Source organism: Scyliorhinus canicula, chromosome 1 (assembly GCF_902713615.1).
Source record: "Scyliorhinus canicula chromosome 1, sScyCan1.1, whole genome shotgun sequence".
Classification (NCBI taxonomy): Eukaryota; Metazoa; Chordata; class Chondrichthyes; order Carcharhiniformes; family Scyliorhinidae; genus Scyliorhinus; species Scyliorhinus canicula.
In genome coordinates, this window is record NC_052146.1 from 68,591,800 (window position 1) to 68,614,155 (window position 22,356).

The window sequence follows — 22,356 nt, forward strand, 5'->3', positions numbered from 1 at the left end:
CAGATTTATAAAGTGATTTTAAATTCCACCAGCTGCCATGGTGGGATTTGAACCTAAGCCCCCAGAACATTAGCCTGGGACTTCTGGATTACAAGCCCACCAACATTATCATTATGCCACTTTTCCCATGTGGGTTCACATGGATTCCTGTCGGTGCTGTTTTAACACAGTCCTTAACCTGTTTAAAATAGTGTTGTGGATTGAAAGGTGCACAAAGAGACATTCACATCTGGTTGCTCCAAAACTAATGGAAAAAAGTGACCTCAGCATCAACATCAGAATTTGTGATAGATGATTTCAAAGCATGTTTACTTTCTGTAGAAAATTCTGAAGTCATCATAATTCTTGTTCATGGGAGTCTATTTCGGAATTCCCTCTGTCAAGAGGAGCAAAACAAGTGGGAGTGTGAGAGAGAGCAGACAGAAGAAGCAGTACACTTGAAGGGATGACATTCCCATTAAAGTTCAGAGGATCAGAATAACATTAGCTGTAGTTCTCTTGAGGGGCAGTGCTCCATAGATTGTAAAATCATTGTGCCGGGGCGGCATGCAGTGCAGTGGACACTGGGACTGCGACGATGAGGACCTGGGTTTGAACCCCAGCCCTGGGACACTGTCCATTGTGGAGTTTGCACATTCTCCCCATGTCTGCGTGGGTTTCACCCCCACAACCCAAAAATGTGCAGGTCAGGTGGATTGGCCACGCTAACCTGCCCCTGAATTGGAAAATAAATAAATAATTGGGTACTCTTTAAAAAAAATTAAAAATAATAATTGTGCCACCTCATGTTACAAGTTCTGCAACTGGCTGGCACAATACCTGTTGTAGTCATGGTCACCGCAGCCTTGTGTTCCATGGCTTCTCCACCTTTTTTCAAGCTGTCACGAGGGGTATCAGTAACATCAGTCAACCGGCAGTCCATGCTTGTATTGAACGGATGGCCGATGCTGTGTTTCCTTCCCCTGTGGGTAATCAGAAGCTGGAGATTGGCACTCTGGGTTTCACACAGATTTCAGGCTTCAGAAATAATAATTGTGTCACCTCATCAGAGATTTGAACCTATCATGCCATGGGCCCCTACACCCAGAAATTGCAAGGCTCCTGCATCATTTATGGGCAATCACAGGTGTATCATCACCAGCAATTCATCCTGTTGGTCAGTACTCACTTCTCCAGAAAGCTCCTGAGCCTTCAGTTCCCATTTGCCCCCTTTACAGTCAGTAAGAGGCTGCTGCTTGCCGACTCGGTTTATCTCTTTGCAATCTGGGCTCATGACAGATCTCAAGGACTTACACACGTCAACTGGCCTGTGCTACCTGATCCAGGGTCAGGTAAGCCCTCATTTATCAGACCATCAGGTTCTCAGGCAATGGTTCTAGTAGCTGGACAGGTCTGGTGATTTGCTGCAGTACAACAAAAAGTGTTCTGTATAACAGTGGCTTGCTATATGCTGCATAATATTCTGTGATGGAGTCTATACACAGATCCACCATAGAGCTTCAGCATGATGAGGGAAGAGACACTGGTGACATAGGTCATTGGTGGGCAACCTGTGGCATGCGGTCCATCAGGGTTTTGAGTGCGGCCCATGAGATATTTTGTTGACCGTTGCCTACACGCAGTGTTGCCACATTCCGCTGGTTTCCGTTGTGTAGGTTTTTTTCCAATTGATATGACTGAAGTGATACGTAAATGGCAAATAAAGTGCCTTGACTGCGAAAACCCTGCGCTCCCTCTGCGTCCAAAGCATAAATATTTGTTATGCTTTAACCACTTAAGGTTGATGTGAATGTATAAATGATTAAGCATTTTCTATTGTTAGGGTACCAGACCAGATGCCAACCTTTGTTAGGATACCGGACGAGAAATCCCAAACAAATTTTAATTTGTAAAACAGTGAGGAATGGGTATTTCACCCCAAGAGCGATGACTCTGACCAATAGGTATCTTTTATGTTAAAACAAACTTTAACTTAAACACAGAATTAACCACATTAACATCAAAGAAATAGCTTTACAAGTAATAGTTAAACCATTCTTAAGTAAAAGGAAAAGCTTTAACTTACTATCTGTACCTGCCACTAATTCCAATTAAGCAATGCAATACAGTTCAAATGCCACTTATAAATAAAGTTAACAAACAGGTTACTTGCTTATCTGTACAGACCTTTGGAGAGAGAGAGACCCTTTTCAGGAACAACCTGAAAATCCTTCTGTCTTGTCAGACTCAAATCCTATGGCAAACTGATGTTCGGCTTAAAATCTTCTAGCAGACTGCAACAGACATACCTAGTTCCTCCCATCAATTACATCATCTGTGTCCCACTAAGATGTCCCATGACCTGCTTTACTCGGAGTAAACACACTCCGTCAAATTATCTATACCCCAGGGAGCCATCCAAAATATAGACACTATTCCATTAGCCCTTTATCTGTAACCAAGTAAGTGGTTGGCTCTCACATTTCATGATTACAACTTTAGTAGACACGCTGCCTGCATGTATTTTAAACCAGGGTTTTAAATAACATTACTGCCACAAATATGAAAAATAGTATATATCAATTTCTACATTCACCACACTATAACTTGTTACAAAATATTTGGTGTGTATTAAATATATTCAATCTTATTCAAGGATCATGGTGAGTGAACATGGCCAATTTTGCGGCCCACTGAGATGATGGGGGGCACTCATGTTGCCCACTCACTAGTCTATGTTGCCCATCACTGACATAGAGGGTAACAAAGGGATTGAACACCAGTCTGCAGCCAAAGATTCTCAGAAGCAGCCCGTTGGACATTTTGATTGAACAATCCAGGCTCCTTTGCCTTAGCTGTGCATGTCCAATATTGATCCCAAGCCTTCTGTCCTCAAATAAAATACATCTACCCAAAGTTCAACACTAATATTCATATCACCTGATATTGTATGATCGGCAACTACCAGGGAAACATGCTGGCAAACAAAGAGTTCAAGATGAATTCTAACTTGTATGGTTCACTCAAATACTTGCCAAATACTGCCCAACTATGAGCCCATTGTGCCCTTCCCGAATCAAATGTTGTGATGGGGTGCTCACCTAATGGCTACAGGATGGGAGAAGGGAAACTGCAATTTCTCATTTAAGGGTTCTTTAGATACACATGGAGTGAGCGGCATGTTAGCACAGTGGTTAGCGCTGTTGCTTCACACCACCAAGATCCCAGGTTTGATTCCCGGTCACTGTCTGTGTATAGTCTGCACGTACTCCCCGTGTCTGCGTGGGTTCCCTCCGGATGCCCCGGTTTTGTCCCACAGTCCAAAGATGTGGGCCGTGATTCTCTGCCCCCCACACACCAGGTGGGAGAATAGCGGGAGGGCCTCGAAACATTTTTCACGCCCTCCCGCTATTCTCCCTCCTCCGTCGCCCGAACCACGGCACGAATCGCCGCTCGCCATAAAAAACGGCGAGCGACGATTCTCCGAGACCAATGGGCCGAGCGGCCGGGCCTTCACGCTCGTTTCAATACGGCAGAAAACACACCTGCTCGCTGCCGTCGTGAAACGGGCGCCAGATGCCCGTTTGGGGCATCTAGAGGCCCGATTGGCACGGGAGGACCACGACTGTGCTCAGGAGGGGACAGGCCGACGATCGGTGCCCACCGATCGTCGGGCCTGCATCCAAAACAGATGCAATCTTTCCCCTCCGCTGCCCGGCAAGATCAAGCCGCCACGTCTTGCCGGACGGCTGAGGAGAAAGACGCCAACTACGCATGCGCGGGTTGGCGTTGTCCAACCTGCGCATGCGCGGCTGACGTCATCGGCTGCGTCAGCCGCCGTGACGCTTGACGTGCGGCCTTGACGACCATCGTCAAGGCCACGCCGCCGTGACGCACGGGACCGCGCTCCTAGCCCCGCCTGGGGGGAGAATCGGCCCTGGAAGTGGCTGTGAAGGCTGCCGTGGGTCACGGCCTGTCCCACGGCAGCCTTTACGATTCTCCCCATTTGCGGAGAATCTCGCCCGTGCAGTTTAGGTAAATTGGCCATTCCAAATTGCCCTTAGTGTCCAAAAAAAAAGGTTAGGTGAGGTTACTGGGTTACGGGGGATAGGGTGGAGGTGTGGACTTAAGTAGGGTGCTCTTTCCAAGGGCCGGTGCAGACTCGATGGGTCAAATGGCCTCCTTCTGCACTGTAAATTCTATTATTCTAAAGAGTCCAGCTATTGACTGTCTGCAGGGACAGTCTCGTGCAGCTCACCCTCCAGCCCCAGAGCAGACGTTGACTCAAAGTAACAAGAGGCACTAGACAGGCTGTCATCCTGACAGTGGCCTGTTTTCCCAATTCCCATTGCAGTACAACCCATTGCAGTACAACCCATTGCAGTACAACCCATTGCAATACAACTCCCTTTTACCAGACTGAGGATCAGCAATCCACCAGATCTCTGTGGGAGGGTAGCCTGTGATCCTGGATATCCAACATCTGGTTGGATCTACGTGTCCGGGCTTGTTCAAGATGGAGAAAATGGTGAAGCCCAGAGCCTGCCTGAGGTCACTATGGGCATCACTGCGACTTGCTACCAACACTAACCAGGATGCAAAATTCATCTGAAACATCTATTGAGATGGAACATGCTCCGCATTGACGTCATGCACGATCACCCTACTTATGTTTCTCTTTTATCCATTCAGATACAGCCGCATTGAAAGTGAGCAAAATGGGTGAGATGGGTGAAGCACAATAAGTTGTTTCCCATGGGATCAGGCACAGAAATCGCAAATTCACCTAACTGAATTCCCGTGCATCTAAACTGCTCCATTTATTTCACCCAGTCCATGCAAGTTAAAGTAAAACCATCTGTACTGTAAGATGTTACATTAAGGACAAATACCTGTTCAGTTGGAGCAGACAACAAGGCAACCTGCAAACCATAACGTGGGTGTAGCAAGGGATCAGTTCCAACCAGACTATCCTAGGCTGCGACCAAATGAGGAAACCAGTTGCAATTCTCACTTTAGATCCATCACTCTCCAGTGGGTACAACAGACGCTGGACCAATAATTGTCGTCGAAAGGGTTCACCATGTGTATGTAGCCTTGCTTCATGGAACTACATATCGGCAAAGGCTTAACTCAACTGCGATAATGAAGAAAGATTTGAAACACTTTCTCAGCTTTGAGCGAAGTTCAGGCACTTTCCTCATTATTACTGGCTCTGTTTTACAGCTTTGGGAGTTAACCATTCACTCTTAACAACCCCCGTAAATAACCAGGTTCACTGGACTCCCTGGTGTCACCTTTCCCAACATTCCCACACATCATGATAGCGAGGGCAAGTTAACATGTTTCAAACAACATATGGCTCCGATTGGTTGTATATCTACAGATTTTTATTTTACCGACACAGAGAAAACATGGACACATTAGATGAATGAAAAGATGGTAAATCTCCCATGGAGTTACCACAGGATCATTGACCTTTGAACCCTTCCACACGAAAGAAAAATCATCCTTATTTGTTCTACAAACTCTAGTATCATATAATCCCTACAGTGCAGAGGGAGGCCATTTGGCCCTTCAAAGGAGCACTGTACCCATGTCCACTACCCCATTCACCCGCCCTATCCCCATTGCCCCAGAACCTAATCTGCACATCCCTGGACACTAAGGGTAATTCATCACGGCCAACCCACCTAACCTGCACATCTTCGGTCTGTGGGAGGAAACCGGAGCACACGGAGAAAACCCACGCAGACATGGGGAGAATTTGCAAGTTCCAAACAGACAATAACCCAAGGCCGGAATTGAACCCTGGTCCCTGGCGCTGTGAGGCAGCAGAGCTAACCACTGTCCCACCATGCCGCCTACAGTACCTGATAACTATTTATAACTTAAATGTACTTAAGATATTTTGATTCTGACGTTCAAACTTTATGTGTTGGGATAGATAAAAACCAAAAAGGAATGTTTGCTCTCTTTTGGTAATGTATGTTGTGGCTGAGGTATTCTGCTTTGACATAAACCCTTTGCAACTGATGTGGGTTCGGCAGGCACCGTTGTAGGACATATGTGGGCTCCCCTTGGAAATTCTGTCTGCAAACGAGCGCGTCGCTGTAAAATACCTCCAGACATTTTATCATAGAATTTACAGCGCAGAAGGAGGCCATTTGGCCCATCAAATCTTCACCGGCTCTTGGAAAGAGCACCCTACCCAAGGTCAACACCTCCACCCTATCCCCATAACCCAGTAACTCCGCCCAACACGAAGGACAATTTTGGACACTAATGGCAATTTATCATGGCTAATCCACCTAACCTGCACATCTTTGGACTGTGGGGGGAAACCGGAGCACCCGGAGGAAACCCACGCACACACGGGGAGGATGTGCAGACTCCGCACAGACAGCGACCCAAGCCGGGAATCGAACCTGTGACCCTGGAGCTGTGAAGCAATTGTGCTATCCACAATGCTACCGTGCTGCCCATATGACAAGGAATTAATTCATTATCAATTTAAACTTTACAGACCTGGGGAGACCTGATAGCGGTCTACAAAATTATGAGGGGCATAGACAGAGTGGATAGTCAGAGACCTTTTCCCATGGTAGAGGGGTCAATTACTAGGGGGCACAGGTTTAAGGTGCGAGGGGCAAGGTTTAGAGGAGATGTACGAGGCAAGTTTTTTTACACAGAGGGTAGTGGGTGCCTGGAATTCGCTGCCGGAGGAGGTGGTGGGAGCAGGGACGACAGTGACGTTTATGGGGTATCTTGACAAATACATGAATAGGATGGGAATAGAGGGATACGGACCCCGGAAGTGTAGAAGCTTTTAGTTTAGACGGGCAGCATGGTCAACGCAGGTTTGAAGGGCCGAAGGGCCTATTCCTCTGCTGTACATTTCTTTGTTCTTTGTTCCTTGTTCATTGATCACCCCGCTTTCAGTGATTTACAGTTTTGTTCACCCTCAACTCTTTTATTCCTGCAAATCAGCACCCTGTTCTTAACCCTTTTCCTTCTCTTGGTTGTGGAATTCAAGTTGGAGATGGGATTTTCAATTGGAAATTTTTTTTCAACCAGCCAGCATCACCAAAAACAAATTGTGGCCTATGGCTGTACTAGTCTGAAAATGCCCGATCTAGTCTGATATCGGAAGCTAAGCAGACTCAGGCCTATAGTACTTGGATGGGAGACCGCCTGTTATTTTTAGGGCGGCACGGTAGCACAGTAGTTAGCACAGTTACTTCACAGCTCCAGGGTCCCAGGTTCGATTCCCGGCTTGGGGCACTGTCTGTGCGGAGTCTGCACGTTCTCCCTGTGTATGCGTGAGTTTACTCCGGGTGCTCCGGTTTCCTCCCACGATCCAAACATGTGCAAGTTAGGTGGGTTGGCCACGCTAAATTGCCCCTTAGTGTCCAGGAAGGTTGGGTCGGGTTACTGGGTTACAGGGATAGGGTGGAGGTGTGGGCTTAGTTAGGGTGCTCTTTCCAAGGGCTGGTGCAGACTCGATGGATTGAATGGCCTCCTTCTGCACTGTAAATTCTATTATCACGTAGCTGTGATGATTGGCTGCAATACAATATTATCAATGATAAGTGCTCAGGAGTGTCCCAAATACAAGATTTACTTTCTTTCTGCAAAAATATTGAACTTGTGACACATTGCATTTCATGATTTGGATTCTCACCCCCAAAGAGAGTTGGATTACAGATGGGTGAGAAAATTAAAATAGCAAATCCCATCACCAACTTCACTTTCGATTTTAACAGAGGCGGATTGATGGGTGGGTGAACAACTTGCTCTCAGGAGGAGAGTTGGCACTAAAACCTTTAACTGCATTTTAATGCATGGAGGCAAGGAGTCCTGGGCCATGGAAACCACACAGATAAAAAGAGGCAAGTAGGTCCATATGGCAAACATTTTTATTGCACAGCTTGTGAGCCAGGAGGAGCAGGAGAGTTTTCCAAGCATTAACAAGCTTACCTCGACTTGAGTGGATCCCAAGTGACTGACCGCAGCAAAGTAAAATCTCCTCTGATAGCAGACAAACCACCCTGACAATATTTTCAATGCTTGCTTCCGAACTCCCTACAATACCAGCATTCCCTTGATCCAAATCCAATACAATTCAGCATCCCTGATATCTGTACCGATGATGTCCAGAACCCCACAGTATCCAGTAAGATGGAGAAGTCTTGTGGCACAGTGGTAGCATCCCTACCTCTGAGCCAGGAGCTTTGGGTTTGATTCCCACCCCAGGACTTGATGGCCAAGGAATGTGCATTCATAAGTTAAGTTTGTCAACCTGCAAATCCTTCCAAACATACCAATGGTTCACAGTAAGAGTGGGAGGGACTCCTGGTCAGCTATGCTAGATGTGGAGTGGTGCCCCTCAAGCCCCTGGTGACCTCTTCCAGAAATTACTACCTATGGAAAAGGACGATGGTCTGCGTTAGTGCACCACTTAGGTGCAGGAAGGGAGTTAGAAACATGGAAATATAGAAAATAGGAGAAGTAGGAGGCCATTCGGCTCTTCGAGCCTGCTCCACCATTCATTATGATCCTGGCTGATCATCCAACTCAATACTCTGATCCCGCCTCCCCCCATATCCTTTGACCCTCTTCGCCCCAAGTGGAATTGGAAATCAATAAGGTGGACATAGCTACATGGATATCTGCGTACCCAGTGATGTCCATAGCCCCAAGTGATGTGTTGGGTGCTCTGGATCTGTGGAACACATACAGGCCACCAACGCTTAAAATAGTACAACACTATTTTATTAAACTACAAACTGTTGAACATACTCTTACCATGGGTTAACACGATGTTAGATTAACAAAAGACCTGTGCCTATCCTAACCAGTCTAATCACTCAGCACATGGTGAGGATCTGGGCTGCAAGCTGTAAGCTTTGTACTTCTGAGAGGCTGCATCCCGAATGAGCGGGAGAACTGATGCCCTCTGTCTTTATAGTGAGTGTGCTCTAACTGGTGATTGGCTGCAGTGTCATGCATGTTGATTGGTCCTACTGTATGTCCATCAGTGTGTGTGTCTGCACTATGATATACTGGTGTATATTATGACACCTAGGATGTCTGTACCACCCACAATATCCATACTCTCCCTATGATGTCTGCAACTCCTGCTATGTCTGACCCCCTTGATCTCCACACCCACTATAATATCCATATTTTCTATGATGTCTGCACTTCCTGCGACAGCATGCTACCTACAATGTTGACCCCCCCCCCCAACCACAGTGTCTGTAACTTCTATGATGTCCAAACACGCCTCCCCCCACCCCACTTCTGATCATCAACTATATTTAAAGGTGACCTTGGCCGCCAACTCCCCACCCCCAGCTGTCATCCCACCAGACAGGCAGACAGGCTGTTAGGACGCCTAAAAAACAGACAGCCTCTTGAAAATAATTAAAAACAAGTCCTGCTATTAAAATCAGTAGCTCGTGAGGGGCACGTTTGTGAGGAAGAATCCAAGCCAAGTTGGTCGAAAACAAAAACTTTTATTTAACACATGCTACTATGTACAGCTCCAGCCCTGGGTCTTCTCTAGTCGGTGCCTTACTGGCGGACTCAATTTATACAAAGCAAATATTGTTAAAGGTCCCCTCCCCCTTATTGGGGGAACACGTGTTCCGCAAAATCACGGGGTAGTTAATCATCCCTATCCCATAAGACTCATGCAGGCTGTAACAGGCAACCTCCCCCACTTCTACCCACCACCTTCTTTATAGTTCCAATTAATAATTGGGGAACTGGTTCCTGTGATATTTCTTTGTTGCCGCAAAGATTCTTGTAAAACACGGTGAGAGGTTTATTAAGGGAGTTGTTCAAAACAGGCAAGATGAAGATCTGCTCAAAGCCCGCGCAAACATTCTGCTGACATCACTACACATCATGTGACGCATAACCAGCAGGAATGTATTCCCAGATACATAACAGTTCCCATTTTTTTTTAGGCACGATTTACAAACCTGGTGGGAATGAAGCAAACATTGAACTTTCAATCAGTGTTTGAAAATGCTTTCAGTGCATCAACAAACCCTTGGTGATGATCTGGTTGTAAATCTGATTTAGCAGATTGTGTAACCATTACAGAACTCGGCTGGTTTTTATTCCATTCTGTGAAGGTCAAGAGATCTGTCCCACTAGAAACTAGATTATAGAGAATGAGGGTGAAAGTCCACCCCATTCAGATTGTTCCGTCAGGATGGAACGTCTGCAAGGGGTCCTCCCGCTTATCTGCCCTACCTTCGGTGTCAGAATTATAAATAGCTTTCTACACAGAATGGGCCGTGGCATTTTGGAATTCTCTTTCACTAATGGCAATTGCTGCGGGATCAATTTTAAATCTGAGATAGATAGATTTTTGCTCACCAAAGAGATTGGGGCAAAGGCAAGTATATAAACCGAGATCACGGATGTGCTAATGAGTGATGTAGATGACGATGTATCAGTGAAATCAGCGGTCATGCGCTAGAGAAGAGCGGATGGAGCACACTGTACTCAAGAAAGACTTACCTACCCTGTAACATGCACTTCAGATATTTTGATTCTGACATTGAAATTTTATGATGTTGTGATAGATAAGAAGCAAAAGGGAATGTGTTGGTCTCTTTTTGATAATGTATGCTGTGGCTGAGGTATTCTGCTTTGACATAAACCCTGTGCAACTGGTGTGGATGCGGCAAGCAATGTTTTAAGGCATATTTTATGTGGGCTTCCCGTGGAAATACTGTCTGCAACTGAGAGTGTGGCTGTAAAATATCTTCAGGACAGATGACAAGGAGCTAATTCATTACCAATTTTACTCAGCAACAATGAAGGGAGGATGGTATAATTCCATGTCAGTGTGTGACATAGAAGGAAACTTGCAGATGGTGCTGTTTCCATGCATCTGTTGTCATTATCTGCTGGGTCACGGGTTTGGAAGATCCAATCCTGGTGAGTTGCTGTAGCACTCGGAATCACAGAATTGTTACCACACAGAAGGTCACCATTTGGCCCCTTGTGTCAATACCAGCTCTCCAAACAAGCATTATGACTTAGTGCTATTCTCCTGCATTTTTCCCAGTACCCTTGCACATTGTTTCTATTCAAATAATCATCTAATGCCTTCTTGAATGCCACACTTGAACCTGCCTCCACCACACTTCCAGACAGTACATTCCCGACAGTACATTACTCGAACAACGCACTGTGTAAAAAAGATTTTTCTCACATCACATTTGCTTCTTTTGCAAATCACTTTAAATCTGTAGATTTGTGTGTCATGTAGGTGGCATCACTGTTGGAAGGTGTGAATATTTAAGGTGGTGAATGGGGTGTCAATCAGCAGGGATGTTTTTGCACAAGGGCGCCGAAGTTCAGCTTGCCCGGGGCGCCAGCAACCCTAGGGCCGGCGCTGTGTCCACTTAACTCTTACCAATTTTTACAGATGCACCATAGAAAGCATCCTATCTGGCTGCATCACAGCCTGGTATGGCAACTGCTTGGCCCAAAACCGCAAGAAACTTCAGAAAGTCATGAAACCCAGCCCATCACACGAACCTGCCTCCCATCCATTGGCTCCATCTACACCTCCCGCTGCCTGGGGAAAGGGGGCAGCATAATTAAAGGCCCCTCCCACCTGGTTTACTCACTCCTCCAACTTCTCCCATCGGGCAGGAGATACAAAAGTCTGAGAACACACACGAACAGACTCAAAAACAGCTTCTTCCCCGCTGTTACCAAACTCCTAAACGACCCTCTTATGGACTGACCTGATTAATACTACACCCCTGTATGCTTCACCCGATGCCGGTGTTTAAGCAGTTACATTATGTATCTTGTGTTGCCCTATTATGTATTTTATTTTATTTTATTTTCATGTACTTAATGATCTGTTGAGCTGCTTGCAGAAAAATACCTCTCACTGTACCTCGGTACACGTGACAATAAACAAAATCCAAATCTACTTTTGAAAACAAGACCAGACCAGAATGGATGCTGGATTGAGCTTTCCTCCAGAAATGATGGAAATCAGTCCAAAATGTGTCACCATCCACCCAGCTGGAAACTTCATCCCCAAAAAGGGTTTTCAGCGCAGAAGGTCACCATGACTCGATAAACATGCACCATGGCAGCTAAGACCTCTGTTTTAGCAGCAGCTGTAGCAAACAGGGCAATGTGGCAGTAATGTGTTCAACATGATAAAATTAGGTCTGCCTTGAAAACTGTAACTTGAGGTGACACCACAAACCACAGTGAAGTGAGATCAGTCAGATATTCCAGCAACCTGCAGTTATAGCCTTTAACACTCAGTGTCCTCTGCTGAGGGGCAGCGATCCCAGACAATACAGGGTACACAGCCCTCCTTGGCTACGATGCATAACCAGCACAGTTACGGTTTTATTTGTTACTGCAGCAAGGCCTATAAAAGTTTACATTTTAAAGAAAATAAAACAGGATGCATAGACATGTTGAATTACAGTCAAATCATGTTCGACGTGGAATTTTCTCATTACAAAACTGAATGTATTGTTTTAATCTAGCTTGATTCAGGTACATTTTTTGGGGGACATTAATGGCAAGATTTCTGCTCAGTCACCTCAGGCACACGCATACCGTCTGTGGGCAAGTGGAGAACATTGGATCAGGCAGTAGGCCATTCAGCCTCTCGATCCTGCTCCAGCATTCAGTTAGATCATCAAAGCAAAATACCGCAGATGCTGGAAATCCAAAGTAAAAGCAGAAAATGCTGGAAAAGCGCAGCAGGTCTGGCAAAATCTGTGGAGAGAGAAGCAGAGGGCAGGATTCGCCAGCCTTGTCGACGGCGGGACCCGTTGCGAACAAGAACAGAAAATTTGGCATTCCAGACAAAACTCCATTCACTCTCAGTGGCACAGGCAAATCCCAGCCACGAATGAGGATGGAAGATTTCGGCCAGAGTTAACATTTCAAGACCATGTGATTTTTCTTCAGAGCTGCAGAGAGGTAGAAATGTGTTGGGTTTTATTGAAGAGAGATGGGGTAGGGCAGGGTTTTCCAAACTCAGGGTCGCGACCCATGGGTTTGGGAGGGTTGCAGAGCGATTGGTCCCGCTGTTCCTGCGATGGTCCCGATCACAGGAGAAGCAACGAACAGCCGCTACCGGCTTCTGCATGGTGAATTGTGGCCACTGCCGCATTTTAAATGGAGGTACAGATTAGGCTGTGTGGAATCTTCCGGTCAGAAGCGGCAGTGGAAAGTGGGTCACGTGCCCTGCACGTAGAATTGATATGTAACGCTGTCCAGGGAAGCACTTTTGGTGCCAAAGCAGGGAGTAAAGTTGCTTCGATTTTGCAGGCGCTGGCAAGCAAGGCAAATGAATTGTGACGATTAATTGTTTTTAAAATAAGAGATGGCCAGAGACTCAAATAGGCAGTTTACCTATTGGAGAGAATTTAACAACAGAATCTGCCTGGAAAGAGCAGCTCAGGGCAGGACAGAGCAGTGGTAGTGTTAACATCACCAGGGCCTTTGGTTAACGGCCCTGAAAAAAAGAAACTTAACTTGTAACAAAAAAATTAAAGATGATTTCATGAGGTAAAATTTTGTCAATTGTGACAATGCAAATAAGGAGGCAAAGCCCATGTGAGTTACATGCAGGGAAGTACTGGCAAATGAGGGAAGCTTCAGAATTCGAAAGAGAAGTGGTTTGCGAAAAATGTCTTTTGAGGTTGAGACCACAGAGTCAGTCATTAACTTACAGCTGATTCCATAATAAAAAACTATGATGTTGCAGCTTACCTGTAATACCACATAAAAAATGTGCCAAAAGTATCCAGCGCTGAGTAAAACACACATTTTGTTGCTATTGCCCTTCATGACGACCATGTGTGAGGTTAGATTTTCCATTTTCAGAAAGATGAAGACGGCACCAAGGAACTGGCTAAAGTCTGCACCTGATTGTACATTGCCCTCTCCTCCTTTGAACCGGATTCAAGTGAGATCATGAGGACAAAGCAGGCTCCCCTTTCACATTGAAAGGTAAACGAGCATGGCGTGGGTCATGAAGGTCGGCCGGAGTGGGTCGCGAAAGTCGGCTGACATGGGTCGCAAAGGTCGGCTGACATGGGTCGCAAAGGTCGGCTGGTTGTCAAAAGTGCGTCCTGGGAAATAAAGATTGAAAAACACTGGGGTAGAGCAGGTGGAGCAAAATGGAAGGTGAGCGTCTGGTGGAATCACAGGAGAAGTTTGACAAAGATGCCAGGGACACAGCACAAAGGGAGTAATTTGATTAGATCAAGGTTGTTCTGTAACTAAACTTCTTTTTGGTTCTATCTCCTCTTAAGATCTCAACCAATGTCACTTATGCTGCTGTCTATATCTATTTTAAAGTCATTTGACACTAACCTATCTTTGCTGCTCCCCAGCATTTACACAATTAAGCATTCTAGCCTCAGTTGAGTCTCAAAGGGCATAAAGGGCAGGTCGTGCCTAACTAATTTAGTGGAATTTTTTGAGGACATTACCAGTGCAGTAGATAACAGCCAGTGGATGTGGTATATCTGGATTTCCAGAAAGCCTTTGACAAGGTGCCACACAAAAGGTTGCTACATAAGATAAAGATGCATAGCATTAAGGGTAAAGTAGTAGCACGGATAGAGGATTGGTTAATTAATAGAAAGCAAAGAGTGGGGATTAATGGGTGTTTCTCTCGTTGGCAATCAGTAGCTAGTGGTGTCCCTCAGGGATCAGTGTTGGGCCCACAATTGTTCACAATTTACATAGATGATTTGGAGTTGGGGACCAAGGGCAATGTGTCCAAGTTTGCAGATGACACTAAGATGAATGGTAAAGCGAAAAGTGCAGAGGATACTGGAAGTCTGCAGAGGAATTTGGATAGGTTAAGTGAATGGGCTAGGGTCTGGCAGATGGATTACAATGTTGACAAATGTGAGGTTATCCATTTTGGTAGGAATAACAGCAAAAGGAATTATTATTTAAACAATAAAATATTAAAGCATGCTGCTCTGCAGAGAGAACTGGGCATGCTAGTGCATGAGTCACAGAAAGTTTGTTTACAGGTGCAACAGGTGATTAAGAAGGCAAATGGAATATTGTCCTTCCTTGCTAGAGGGATGGAGTTTAAGACTAGGGAGGTTATGCTGCAATTGTATAAGGTGTTAGTGAGGCCACACCTGGAGTTTTGGTCTCCTTACTTGAGAAAGAATGTACTGGCACTGGAGGGTGTGCAGAGGAGATTCACGAGGTTAATCCCAGATCTGAAGGGGTTGGATTACGAGGAGAGGTTGAGTAGACTGGGACTGTACTCGTTGGAATTTAGAAGGATGAGGGGGGATCTTATAGAAACATATAAAATTATGAAGGGAATAGATAGGATAGATAAGGGCAGGTTGTTTCCACTGGTGAATGAAAGCAGAACCAGGGGGCATTGCCTCAAAATAAGGGGAAGTAGATTTAGGACTGAGTTTAGGAGGAACTTCTTCACCCAAAGGGTTGTGAATCTATGGAATTCCTTGCCCAGTGAAGCAGTTGAGGCTCCTTCATTAAATGTTTTTAAGGCAAAGATAGATAATTTTTTGAAGAATAAAGGGATTAAGGGTTATGGTTTTCGGGCCGGAAAGTGGAGCTGAGTCCACAAAAGATCAGCCATGATCTAATTGAATGGTGGAGCAGACTTGAGGGGCCAGATGGCCTCCTCCTGCTCCTAGTTCTTATGTTCTTATTAAAGCAGAAACTGTTCTCACATTCTGAAATAACTGAAAATCTGGAATTAAAAGTCTAATGATGACCATGAAACCATTGTCGATTGCGTAACAAAAAAATCTGGTTCACTAATGTCCTTTAAGAAAGAACATTTACCAACCTTACCTGGTCTAACCTACATGTGGCTCCAGGCCTACAGCAATCTGTTTGCCTCTGAAATGGCCATTCAGTTCAAGGGCAGCATGGTGGCACAGTGGTTAGCACTGCTGCCTCAGAGCACCAGCAACACAAGTTTAATTCAGGCCTCGGGTGACTGTCTGTGTGAAATTTGTACGTTCTCCCCATGTCTGCGTGGGTTTCCTCCGATTTCCTCCCACAGCCCAAAGATGTGCAGGTTAGGTGGATTGGCTATGCTAAATTGCTCCTTAGTGTCCAGAAGGGTGGGTGGGGGTTACAGGGATAGGGAGTGGGCCTCAATAGGGTGTTCTTTCAGTGGGTTGGTGCAGTCAAATGGCCTCTTTCTGCACTGCAGGGATTCTATGATTCTTTTTCCAAATTTTTCTAATTAAGGAGCAATTTAGCGTGGCCAATCCACCTACTCTGCAAATCTTTGGGTTGCGGGGTGAGACCCACGCAGACACGGGAAGAATGTGCAAACTCCACACGGACAGTCACCTAGAGCCGGGATCAAACCCAGTCCTCAGCGTTGTGAGGCAGCAGTGCTGACCACTGCACCACGTGCCGCCCCTTGCTTCTATCATTCTAAGGGAAATTAGGGATGCGCATTAAATGCTGGCCCATTCAGCGACGCCCACATCCCCTGAACGAGTTTTAAAAAAGTTACGTGCATGATTGACGGCAACCTTTTTTGTGTTGTCAGGTATTTAAGTCCACGTAAACTCAACGACTCTATCAGAGTCATTTAGGGTTAGTTGAAAATGAAAAATGAAAATCGCTTATTGTCACGAGTAGGCTTCAATGAAGTTACTGTGAAAAGCCCCTAGTCGCCACATTCCGGCGCCTGTTCGGGGAGGCTGATACAGGAATGTAGTTATGTACAAACATACGAATAAGGAGATAAGTAAGCCAATCACCATTCGATTAGATCATTGCTGATCAGATAATAATAATCTTTATTAGTGTCACAAGTAGGCTTACAATAACACTGCAATGAAGTTACCGTGAAAAGCCCCTAGTCGCCACACTCCGGCTCCTGTTCGGGTACACTGAGGGAGAATTCAGAATGTCCAATTCACCTATCAAGCACGTCTTTCGGGACTTTTGGGAGGAAACGGAAGCACCCGGAGGAAGCCCATGCAGACACGTACAGGCAGTGTGGGGGCAATTCTCCACAATGGTGGTGCGGAGAATCGCCGGCATTTGCGCCAGCACGTTTGACACGGCGCCGGTCACGGGCCGCTGCAATCGGCGGGGCCGCCGATTCTCCAGCCCAGATGAGCCGAGCAGCCGTGCCGATACGACAGAATCCCGCCGGCGCCGTTCACCCCTGGTCGCTGCCGGCGGGAGCACTGCGCAAAAGGTCGGGGGGCGGCCTGTGGGGGTGGAGCTCCTTCACCAGCGGGGGGAGGGGGGGGGTGCTCCGATGGGGTCTGGCCCGCGATTGGGGCCCACCGATCGGCGGGCCGGCCTCTTCCCCCCGGGGCCTACTTTCTGGCGTGGCCGGCCCCTGAACACCGATGCCATGTTGAGTCGGGCCTGGTGCCCTAAAGAAGTCCCCCGCGCATGCGTGAACCACTCCAGCACCGTGCTGGCCCCCTGTAGATCTAATATATCCTGGTCTTTAGTCAGTTCCTCAAATACTTCTTTGGAATACCATCCCTAACACATTCTAGAAACTCGTCCTCCACAGCATTAATGTTCATTAAGTTTACCTAGTTTATATTGAGAGTGATGTTGCCCATGATTACTGTTATTACCCATGCTACATGCTTCTTTAATCTCCTGATTAATACCATGTTCCACACTAACACCATTGTTTGGTGGCCGATAAGCAACTCCTACCGATGTTTGCTGTTCCTTGCTGTTCCTTAGCTCCACCCAAACAGATTCCACATTTTGTCTTTCCAATCTGAGATCCTGAGGAAGTATGAGCATGGCAGAAAATAAATGCAAGTTCTTCCTGTGACTTTATAAGTTGATATCTGCTAAACTTGCATTGCACTAATTTCCATTTTATCCATCCCATCTTGCTTTCCTGAGAGTAATTGAGTTACCTTTAACCATTCTATTTATATTTTACATACCTTGATGAGGTCCTCGTTTCCTTCTAGGTTATAAAATTTGAATCTGCTAACCTATCCTCAGGCTCTTCACCGTTACACATGGAATCAGCCCTGTATCAGTCCTCTTGCTGTTTCTCAAACTCTTACTAATGCGAGTACGTATTATCTTTCCAGTGTGTTGACCCAAATGTAGCACAATGTAATCTGTGATCTGCTAAATGCACCATAAAATCTTAGAATAACTCTGTACATTTATATTGCACTGTTCTTCACATATCACCATGTTCTGTGAGTTGATTGTTTTGCTAAACAATAAAAATGGCATCATTTGTCATTTATTATTTTATTGCCTACATTATATCCCACAGATGAAAATTGTCAGGAAGAGGTTCTTCTCTCAGAGTCCTCTGTTAATCAGGTTTTTTTGCTGACTAATCCTTGCAACTACCCCTCCCAGGGATCAGATTAGAAGCATACAGATTAGCTGAATGCTTGGTCGCAAAGCAAGCAAGGTATTATAAAGGAGTTTATTCTGTCAAGTGGATGGAAAGCACTCTCTCCATCGGAAGGAATCAGTTATGATCACCTGCTTGATGACACTGGGTTTCTGGGTCCACATCCTTTGTCTCCTGGGTTTCACCTTTGTGTGAACATTGGTTTCATCGCCAGCATTTTTTCCACTTCACCTTAGGTGCTTGGAATTCTCCAACCCATTATCTGAGGTCACCATTGCAGATGTCAGAGCAGCCTTCACAAAGGTCAACCCACGGAAAGCCACTGGCCCAGATGGGGTACCCGGATGAGCACTCAGGTCTTGCACGGATCAGCTGGCGGGGGTATTCGCAGACATCTTCAACCGCTCCTGACAAAAATCGGAGGTCCCTATCTGCTTCAAGAAGACGGTTATCATCCTAGTACCAAAGAAAAGCCAAGCACGTGCCTTAATGACTATCACCCAGTGGCTCTGACATCCATCATTATGAAGTGCTTTGAAAAATTAGTCATGGTAGAGATCAACTCCAGCCTCCCGGATTGCCTTGATCCACGACAGTTCGCCTACCACTGCAACAGGTCCACAAGCAGACGCCATCTCCCTGGCCCTGCGCTCAACCCTGGAACACCTAGATAACAAAGACACCTGTTTCAGACTCCTATTTATTGACTACAGCTCAGCTTTCAACACTATTATTGCTATGAAACTCATCTCCAAACTCCGTGTCCTGGGCCTAAGCTCCTCCCTCTGCGACTGGATCCTCAACTTCCTAACCCACAGGCCACAATCAGTAAGGAGAGGCAACAACATCTCCTCCACGATCATCCTCAACACTGGTACCCTACAAGGCTGTGTCCTCAGCCCCCTACTATACTCTATATACAACTATGACTGTGTGGCCAAATTCCCCTCCAACTCGATTTTCAAATTTGCTGATAACACCACTGTAGTGAGTCAAATCTCAAAAATTACGTGACAGAGTACAAGAATGAAATAGGGCAGCACGGTGGTGCAGTGTTAGCACTGCAGTCTCACGCCGCTGAGGTCCCAGGTTCAATCCCGGCTCTGGGTCACTGTCCGTGTGGAGTTTGCACATTCTCCCCGTGTTTGCGTGGGTTTCGCCCCCACAACCCAAAGATGTGCAAGGTAGGTGGATTGAACATGCTAAATTGCCCCATAATTGGAAAAAATGAATTGGGTACTCGAAATTTATTTTAAAAAAATAAAGAAAAAAAAATACAAGAATGAGATAGAGAATCTGGTGAACTGGTGCGATGACAATAATCTCTCCCTCAATGTCAACAAAACGAAGGAGATTGTCATCGACTACAGGAAGCGTAGTGGAGAAAATGCCCATGTCTACATCAATGGGGACGAAGTAGAAAGGGTCGAGAGCTTCAGATGTTTAGGTGCCCAGATCACCAACAACCTGCCCTGGTCCCCCCCATGCCGACACTATAGTTAAGAAAGCCCACCAACAACTCTACTTTCTCAGAAGACTAAGGAAATTTGGCATGTCAGCTACGACTCTCACCAACTTTTACAAACGCACCATAAAAAGCATTCTTTATGGTTGTATCACAGCTTGGTATGGATCCTGCTCTGCCCAAGACCGCAGGAAACTACAAAACGTTGTGAATGTAGCCCAGTCCGTCACGCAAACCAGCCTCCCATCCATTGACTCTATTTATAATTCTCGCAGCCTCGGAAAGGCAGCCAGCATAATTAAGGACCCCACGCACCCCGGACATACTCTCTTCCACCTTCATCCGTCAGGAAAAAGATACCAAAGTTTGAGGTCACGTACCAACCAACTCAAGAACAGATTCTTCCCTGCTGCCATCAGACTTTCAAATGGACCTACCTCGTATTAAGTTTATCTTTTCTCTACAGATTAACTATGACTGTAACATTATATTCTGCAGTCTCTCCTTCCTTCTCTATGTACGGTATGCGTTGTCTGTATAGCATGCAATAAACAATACTTTTCACTGTATGCTAATATATGTGACAATAATAAATCAAATCAAATCATTAATATAACCAAATTGTCAGGATTGAGCTGATAAGTGGCAAGTAACATTTGCTCCGCTCTAGTGCCATGGACATCTCCACCGAGATCAAACCGCCTCCCCTTGACATTCAACAGTATTGCCATCACTAAAACCTTTACCATCAACAAAGATGTGCAGGTTAGGTGGTTCGGCCAGCCTATATTGTCTGTTAGTGTCCAAAAGATTAGGTGGAGTTACTGGGTTTCGGGGATAGGGTGGAGGCGTGGGCTTAAGTAGGGTGCTCTTTCAAAGGACCAGTGCAAACTCAATGGGTCGAATGGCCTCCTCCTGCACTGTAGAGATTCTATGAACATCCGGGGATTGGGGTTAGAGTCAGGGAAGAATACCATTGACCAGAAACTTAACGGGACCAGCCACAGAAATACAGTTATTGTAAGTAAAGGACAGGTGCTGGGTATTCTGTGGATATTCACTCACTGCCCCAAAGCCTGTCCAGCATCTACAAGGCACAAGTCAGCAGTGTGATGAAATACTCTCCACCTGCCTAGATGAGGGCAGCTCCAACACTCAAGGAGATAAAAACTATCCAAGACAAAGTAGCCCAGATGGCACTCCACCCTCAAGCTAAACATTCACACTCTCCTTCACTGGCACATTGTGGCAGTAGTGTACCATCTACAAGATATTGTGCAACAAACTCACCGATGGCTCCATCTCAAGCACATTCCAAACCTATAACGTTTACTGTTATTCTCCAAAAATGTGAAGAAAAGGAATGGAGTCAATCTTTGCGCACTTTTATAAACATTTGTGTGCAGAGATACATATTAAAAACATATAAGGTGGACGGTTGCTAAACCCGAGACTCTACACTTGTAGTGTCCCCCACCCTTCCACCTCCTCTAACCTAAGGGGTTGAGTGAATATCAGGTAAGCTCTTCCTTTCTTTTTCTTGTTTTATCTAGAGGGGATGGTAGGGAAGGCAGTGCAATGTTCCACCTGCAGAATGTTTGAGGTGAGGATGCCATCAGTGTCCCTGCTGATTTCACCTGTGGGAAGTGCACCCATCTCCAGCTCCTCAGAAACTGTGTTAGGGAACTGGAGCTGGAGTTGGATGAACTTCGGATCATTCGGGAGGCAGAGGTGGTCATAGATAGCATCTTCAGGGATGTAGTTACTCCGAAGAATAAAGATAGATGGGTGACGGTGAGAGGGGCTCGGGGGAAGCAGTCAGTACAGGGATCCCCCTGTGGTCATTCCCCTTAGTAACAAGTATACCGCTTTGGATACTGTTGGGGGGGGGGGGGGGGGGACTTACCAGGGGTAACCATGGGGTACAGGTCTCTGGCACAGAGTCTGTCCCTGTTCCTCAGAAGGGAAGGGGGGAGAGGAGTAGAGCATTAGTCATTGGCGACTCCATAGTTAGGGGGATAGATAGGAGATTCTGTGGGAATGAGAGAGACTTACGGTTGGTGTGTTGCCTCCCAGGTGCCAGGGTCTGTGATGTCTTGGATCGTGTTTTCGGGATCCTTAAGGGGGAGGGGGAGCATCCCAAAGTCGTGGGCCACATAGGTACCAACGACATAGGTAGGAAAAGGGATAGGGATGTAAGGCAGGAATTCAGGGAGCTAGGGTGGAAACTTAGATCTTGAACAGAGTTATTATCTCTGGGTTGTTACCTGTGCCACGTGCTAGTGAGATGAGGAATAGGGAGAGAGCAGTTGAACACGTGGCTACAGGGATGGTGCAGGAGGGAGAGTTTCAGATACCTGAATAATTGGGCCTCATTCTGGGGTAGGTGGGACCTCTACAAACAGAATGGTCTACACCTGGACCCGAGGGGTACCAATATCCTGGGTGGGAAATTTGCTAATGCTCTTCGGGAGGGTTTAATCTAATTCAGCAGGGGATTGGG

General features: G+C 46.1%; 1 protein-coding gene across 1 annotated transcript in view; it reads right to left on the minus strand.

Moving 5' to 3' along the window:
- Positions 1-17,753, minus strand: part of LOC119963410 (apoptosis-inducing factor 3) — a 199,507-nt gene extending 181,754 nt beyond the window's left edge. Inside the window, exon 1 of the mRNA XM_038792517.1 lies at positions 17,713-17,753. The gene's annotated coding sequence lies outside the window, so the exon portion shown is untranslated. The remainder of the gene's footprint in view (positions 1-17,712) is intronic.
- Between the last annotated feature and the right edge of the window lie 4,603 nt (positions 17,754-22,356).